Genomic DNA, 7,693 nt, shown 5'->3' with positions numbered 1-7,693 from the left:
GCAAACATGTACTAATAAAAAAATACTTTAGAAAGGAGCTCAGTTTTGTAGCTTTTCTTTAATATATGAGACTTATAATAATGTGTGCTGCTATTTCCAGGCAGTTTAGTATCATTAAAGCAAACATCATATAAACCTGACTTCCTGTTTTTACATTGTAGAAGTCTATATTAAGCACCACAAACAAAAACATTAGATGAATATTTTTTCCTTTAAAATAAAAAGCTCCCTTAACCAAGACTTCAGAACAGTCCCAAAATGGACTTGTTTGTAGCTTATTCATCTTTTCCACCCCCTGACTGCTTTTTACAAGTTTCATGCCCATTTTTGGTGACAATTTATTATTTGAAGTCGTCTTCCAAGGGCAGAACATTTCTTTGTAGAAAGAGTCTGAAGCAAACTTCATGTGCAAAACAAACATATCACAGGCCAGTACAGACAGTTAGGAGGCAGACTATGTTCTGAAAATGTGCCTCAAAGAATGCTGTTTGGAGCCTGGAATGTATTTTTCATAGAAACATTATAAATGTTACGTTTTCGAGTCAGTGCTGTGAAGCCCAGTGACTTGTGAAACATTCAGACTGCACGCCTGTATTATTCATACTATTTTGTGATAATTTAGTATACTGTTGCGGTAAAGTTGTATTTTATGACATAAATATGCTCTGGCTTAGCTTCAAAATCGTGATAGTGTAACTCAGTTCCTGTTTCACTGAGCTTCTCATTTATTCACACTCAAAGAGGAAGGACTCTGTCATGGCCAAACCAGTTAAGATGTCCCGTGTTTCTAATTAATGAACACGGTTGGGGCAACTGGGGAGCCGTACAGTTTGGAAGTTCGGAGTCCTTCTCCCCCACTTTTCTTATGTACCTGTTCAATGAAGAGTCATACAGAGTCAACATTATCTGTTGGGTTTTTGTTGCGATTTATCAGCCATATGATCCTGCAGCAACAATTGTCCCGATAGGAGAATACCAAGAGTGTATGACTGGTACATTCTTTCTCTGCCTTTACTTGAATTGTAAGGTGCTTTTTTAGCATTCCCTCACTTGTTTTTTCTCCCCCATTTCCTGTCCCTCAGTATTAGGATCTAGGATCCTACAAAATACTAGGCCTCCAGGTTTAGCTGAAGCAGATTATTTAGGTGGTTCTGAGGCATTCTGCAGTAGGGACTCACAGAACTGAAACCTGAGCACATAAACAGTAGCCTGGTCCCTAGTGCTTTTCCTTCACGAGCTAATTTGCTGTTAGCCCATCTCTCCTACATTTCCCGCTGTCACAAATCTTCCCATTGCTGTCACTGATGTGCTGGGAGAGTCACCATTCTTCTTTAGACCTATTTTAGTGACATAAACTTGGTTCAAAGACTGCTTTGGCCCCATATTGTTACATTGACTTTCCTACAGAGATACACCTTCCTTTTCTATGCATGACTATTGTGGCAGAGCAGAATGGCTCAGTGTTACAGCCAAGTGTTACAGCTACAGCAATTTGAAGACCTGAGAATCTAGAAGTTACTGAAGAGACGGAGAAAACCCCTTTAGTAGCCAGCTGGCTCAGAGGAGTTTGCCCACTCCAAATTCTGAGTGTAGAGTTGCAGCGAGAGTCCCATATATACAGTTGGAGAAAGGAAGTTGAGAAGAATCTTTTAGGGTGGAGACATAGCTAGAATCCGGGAAACTTTGGTAGAAACATGAGGTACTAACAGCTACATTGTTTGAGCAGAACATGTTTGATACATTGAGCAGGTAACATCATTCTGCACAAACAGCCACAGAATATTTTGATATATTAGGATGGAACACATACAGCCCAAATGGTTCAATTTCTGGTAGAGAACATCTTTCCATCTTACAGAGAAAAAACAAAACAAAACAAAACAAAACAAAAACAAAAACCACACCAGGGCAAGGCAGTGCTTTATTATTCATTATTGCTTCATCATGATATCTTTACCATTTCAACTCAAGACAGTTTAAATCAAGACAAATAGAGGATAAAACAGCGAATTAAGTAATTTTTGCATGTTTAAAGATGCTATAACATAAACTTGATTAAATGTAATACTGTATGAAATCAGTAAATCTCAGTTCCTGAGTAGGTGAAGGTTGAATTATCCAGGTGCAAAAAAGTAGGATGCTGAGTTCTGCTCTGGGAAACCGTGAGTAATAGATTGATCCTCTTAGAGGAGGCCAGTGTAAACATCAGAATGTGTGGTGAAAAGGTACAAGGAAAAGATATCCTACTGGTTTTTCAGCGGCTTTAGACAAATTCCTGGAGATCTGTTTTGGAGCTATGTGTTTTCTGACCCTTGGCTTGTCTCTGTCTGAAAGCTCTCAGAATGCAGCATGTCATCAAAGAAAATTTATGGCCACTTTTCAAATCATAGAGACAATTTAGGTAAAGAGCAGTAGATTAATCATTTGTAATATATACTTTTTGAACTGTAGCCGTGAAATCATTTTAGTGAATCACAGTTAGCATAAAATGGAATAGAAATAATAGAATGGAAATAGAATATAGCAAAGTAAGTCATATTTGGTAAGAATTAGATGAATTGTATGGATTTTTCTTTCAGTGACATAGACACACTCTGCATCATGTTGTGTCACAATTAATTTTAATTGTTTGTGTCAGTTTGACTGGAAAACAGGATTCCAGACATTTGACTAAACATTATTTCTGAGTGTTGGTGTGTCAATATTTCTGGAAGAGGTCATTGTCTGAATTGGTAGACTGGGTAAAGCAGATGGTCCTACCCAATGTAGATGACATAATCTCATGGGCAGAGGAAGTTTGAATTCATTTTCTCCTAGACTGTTTGCCAGGGGCATCTATCTTCTCTTGTACTCAGTATCCTGGTTCTCAGACTATCAGGATTAGGCTAGAATCTACACTATTGACTGATAATTAGGCTTTCAAACTATACCACCAGTCTTCCTGGTTTATAGCTTTTAAATGAAAAATCATAGGAATTCTCAGCTTCCTTAATCATATGAGTTAATAACAAAAAGAAAAAAATTCTGGAAGAATTTTGAGGTGCGCGGTACAAAAAGCCAGTATCATTTTTTAAAGGATCCAAAGGAATTCATACTCTAATATTTGGTGACAGGTAAAATTTGTAAATGATGAAATTGAATATTTAGCTGAAAAAATCAGACAACTTATAGAAGGTGCAGCTCAGTTTCTTCTGATTGCTTATAGCAAATTGAGAACCAGAGAAATAAATTAAAGAAGAAGTTTCTAAGAACATAAAGATTTAGGAAATTCTTCACTTATCCAATATGTAAAGTAATGAGAAATCCTACTTGGAAGAAGACTTTGAGGGTGTGACTAAGCAAACATTTGAAAATGAGGTTAATATGGGTATTTAATTGGCCACTCTAGCAGGAAAACCATCAGCTTGAATTGAAGGGAAGTAGATGGGCTAGAATGAAGGATGATCAGAGATTTTCAGTTCCATAGGATAGGAAGATGAAGCTACAGTATTTGCTTATAACTTTGTGCTATTCTTTAAAGGGAAAACTGATCCTGAAGGCACCGAGATAACCAGAAGCACCAGATAAATCTTAACAGGGCAGATAGTCTCCAAGAGATGCTGTGGAGTGAGTCGTGTCAGGAGCCAGTTCTAGCAGAAGACTGCTGCTTCTTTGGGGTCCCCTAACACAGCTGACTTGTGTGAGCACTTGTAGGTGTGATCATATTGTATGCCTGGGAGGCAAAGAAGATTATCCAGTGAGATATATTCTGAGCCTTCCTAGTAAATTTGCCTTCCTAGGGTTTGGATTTGCCTGGGACTGGATATTTCTCCCTTTCCTATGTGTCACTTTTGGAATAAGAATATCTATCCTATGCCTATGTTATGATTGCATTTCAGAAGCATATAACTTGTATAGTTTCATACTCGGAGAAGAACTTGTACAGTTTCATAGTCGGAGAAGAATTTTTACCTCAGCATGACTAGTACCTGGTATCTTACCCATATCTGTTTAAGCAATATTTCGATGAGATTGTGTTTTATAGAGTTGATGCTGCAAGAAAAGTTAAAATTCATGGAGATATTGAGATAGAATGAATATATTTTGCATGGGAGAACTGTATTAATCAGGGGAAAAAGAGGAATAGTGTTAAGGACTGCATTGTCAACCCATAAAAATTCATATGTTGAAATGTTAACCAACAAAGAGATGGTATTAGAAGGTGAAGACTTTGAGAGATAATTAGGTATAGATAAAATCATGCAGGTAAATGTTCTAAGAAGGGATTAGTGTCCTTATCGAAAAAGAAAAAAGTTTAGATTTAGCCCTCTCTGTAATATTTGAAAGTATAGTGAAAATCAGTCTACAAACCAGGAAGATATTCACTGCAAATTGCATTTTCTGGCACTTTGACTTTGGAATTCCTAGTCTCTAGAGCTATGGAAAATAAATTTCTGTTGTTTAAGCCACTCAGTCTATGGGATTTTTGTTATAGCAACTTGAACTGACTCTGCACTGCCTGAAGTGTCTCACATTGAGACAAGAGGTTAGAATGTGGCAAAAATGGCTGGGGAAGTAGGTGTATGACCTGTTAATTGCAAAATCCCAAGACACATGGGTACAACAGTTTCCAAAGTCTTGCAGGTGAACTTATCATGAGAACTCAAGCAGTTTTCCCATAGGATGGCCTAGACCTGACAACAGCTTGAGGAATAGGTGATACAAAAATGACAGCACTGAGTTTTTGCCATTGTTTTCTCTCTTTGATGGATGGCTCGCCCTCATGCTGTAGGATGTACTTCTTCCGCTACTTTTACTTGGCCAAATTCACTCCACAGAGACTGTTTCGTTTCCTACATTTAATAAAACCATTTGTACTTGTCTGACCAATATTTGCTCAGGGCAGAAAGAACCTAGAAACCTACTCCAGAAGGAGACTTTGGCATCCCCCAAAACTGGTAATAATACTGAGAAGCTTGCTAAAGAAATTTGAAAGGCCAGACATGGTGGTTCACATATGTAATCTCAGTACTCAGGAAACTGAGGCAAGAGGACCACTGCAAGTTCAAGACCAGCCAGCACTACACAGTGAATTCTAGGCCAGCCTGAACTCCACAGCAAGACTCTCTCAAAAACATTTTTTAAAGGTATTGGTCTATATTAATGCTTTATATAAGGTCTTCAACTTATTTGATTTTAGGCTTGGGTTAGAGAAATAAAGGTGTATTGTTAAAAAGTATTGTCTCTAAAGGTTAGCTTCTTCAGAGATACAATAGCTTGTAGACATAGGTCAAGAAATTAAATATCCAAACTACATAGAGGCATATATGAGACAGAACACTTATTATATTATATCACACTCTGTCAATGAAAACAAGATTCTTTGTTAAAACAACAAATAGGATTTCTAACCAATTAAATCTTTGTAAACATAATGCTCAACTGGAAAGTGTTTAAATAAATAGTATATATATTAATACTTTCTAATTAAACTTCAATCATTTTACAGCATATTCTTGATTTTTTTCCCCACATATTAAAGTCAACATTTCCAATCTGAATCATTTTATTTATCCTTTGTGGCTAGTTGCCATTTTCATATTTATCTTTCTTTTTTCTTTCTTCTTCTTCTTCTTTTTATTTTTTTCTTTGTACCAGGGATCAAACTCAGGTCCGTACACTTTCAAGCCAGGTGGTGGTGGCACCACTGAGCTAAGTCCCTGGCCCATATTTTGCTTTCTTTTCTCTTCCACAGTTACCTATTTTTCTCTTCTGTGTGGCCATTTGTTACAGTAAGAAGTAAGAAAAACATTGAATCACTCAAAAAGTTCTTTTTTGAATCATGAGTAATTTTATTCTGTATAACTTCTTTTTTCTCAATCACCTTTGAAGCTTTAAGTAAGTATAAAAGCTAATTTGAAATTACCATACAATTGGATTCCTTATTAGCCTCTGTAGGCATTTTTGTAGATATATAGTTTAGCCAGGGTCTCAAACTTCTCACAGAAAATACCCTCATTTTTAAATGTCCCAAGATTTTATTTTTTAGAACATATTAAAATATTGTGAAAAGCCCAGTAGGCTGCTCAAGCAGAGATATTAATTGATATTGTCATGGACAATGTACTTAGTAACTTTCATTTATACCCTACTTGCCTTTTTTTTCCTACTTGCCTTTTAAAGGCAAGTAATGCCTTTAATGCATGCAAGTGCATTCCTTTCCAGTAAAATACTGTACACTAGACATGTGCTGATCAAGTACAAGATTCTGTACTGAATATTCAAATGGAAGGCAAAATAAAATTGATACATACAAAACATCAGTGAATTAGACCAAGCTTCTCACTTGAGACTCTTCCTGACATCTCTCGAAACTGTAAATGTTAACAATGACATTTAAATTTAACCCACTCATTCACTAGTTCTTATATCATACAATGTTACCCTGAGTCCATTTATCACGCACAATTTTAGTTTCAATGTGTAATTTTTCCTGGAAAGCATGTACAGTGTTTTTTAAAGAACATTTTATTAATGAGGTATAATATATAATAAAATGCAGAGTTTTAAAATATTGACTTCTAGGGCCAGGAATTTAGCTCAGTAGTGCTGTGCCTGCCTCACAAGTGCAAGGTCCTCACAAACACAAGGTTCTGAGTTTGATCCCCAGTACTAAAAGAAAAAAAAAAAAGAACCCACACAAATAACAACAACAAAACACAACAAATTATGACAATTGTATATATTACTGTAACTGCCACTTAAAACAATATATAAAATATTTTCATCATTCAGAGTTCTGTTGGTTGGGGTCTTCTCCAAACACCTTCTGGCCCACCACTCACTATAACCACTTGCTAATTTTTATCATTTTATGTTATCTTTGCTTATTCTTGAACTGCATCTTAATGGAATCACACAGTACGTATTCATTTACATCTAGTTTCTAGTACTTTTGAAATTTATCATGTAACTGCATCTGTTAATACTTGATTCCTCTTTGCTGTAGGATAGTTTTCTCCTATATGAATGCACTACGGTTTGCCTGTCTTTTTTCTTTTTTTCTTTTAGATGACTGATGGTTTTATTGGAAAACTTAGAGAGGTAAAGGTATGCCGTCATTTGAGATGACAGTTCTTCTACTTCAAGCTAAAAACTTCACTTACCCCATTTAAACTCTAGTTTAGAACATCTACATGTAGAGCTGTAGTCTCAGGCCTGGAGCAGCTGTGAAACGGAAGTTACCGCTCCGCTGCAGTCCTTGGTTTCAGTGTGTTCCCCTTCACCTTCCACTTCCATTTTCATTGAAATTTCCAGTGTATTTTGCCCCAGTTGGGAAAGTGTAAGTCCCCAAACCCGTGAAATGCATTGTCCTTAAATTCTCCTTGATCTACTGCTCCCGAAAAATGCTCAAGTTTTCCCAAACCATTCATTTTTTCATCTCTCCAGTTTCCTGTGTAGACGGTCCCATTAGGAGTGGTGCGAAGGCCTATTCCATTTCTCATAGCTGCCGGAAGACGTTCTTGTACAGTCACCATTATACTTGTCTCCACTTGGAAATATAAAGCTTATCTTATGCACTTCTGAATGTGATACAGAGGGGTAGTGGACACTTTCACAACCTTGCGACTCTCCCTGGCCCGCCAGCTCGGCCTCCTGGAGTGAAGGTGCTAGGCCTGCTCCAAGAGCAACCTGGTTGCTCTGCTTTTCTTTT

At 36.9% G+C, this 7,693-nt stretch overlaps 1 pseudogene; it reads right to left on the bottom strand.

Annotated features, from left to right (window-relative positions):
• Nucleotides 1-7,171: 7,171 nt before the first annotated feature.
• On the bottom strand, nucleotides 7,172-7,412 carry LOC104863915 (annotated as a pseudogene).
• Nucleotides 7,413-7,693: the final 281 nt, after the last annotated feature.

Source organism: Fukomys damarensis, unplaced genomic scaffold (assembly GCF_012274545.1).
Source record: "Fukomys damarensis isolate Sample0158 unplaced genomic scaffold, DMR_v1.0_HiC HiC_scaffold_14, whole genome shotgun sequence".
Classification (NCBI taxonomy): Eukaryota; Metazoa; Chordata; class Mammalia; order Rodentia; family Bathyergidae; genus Fukomys; species Fukomys damarensis.
The sequence above is the reverse complement of the archived record's forward strand: the minus strand, read 5'-3'. Positions and strand labels throughout refer to the sequence as shown.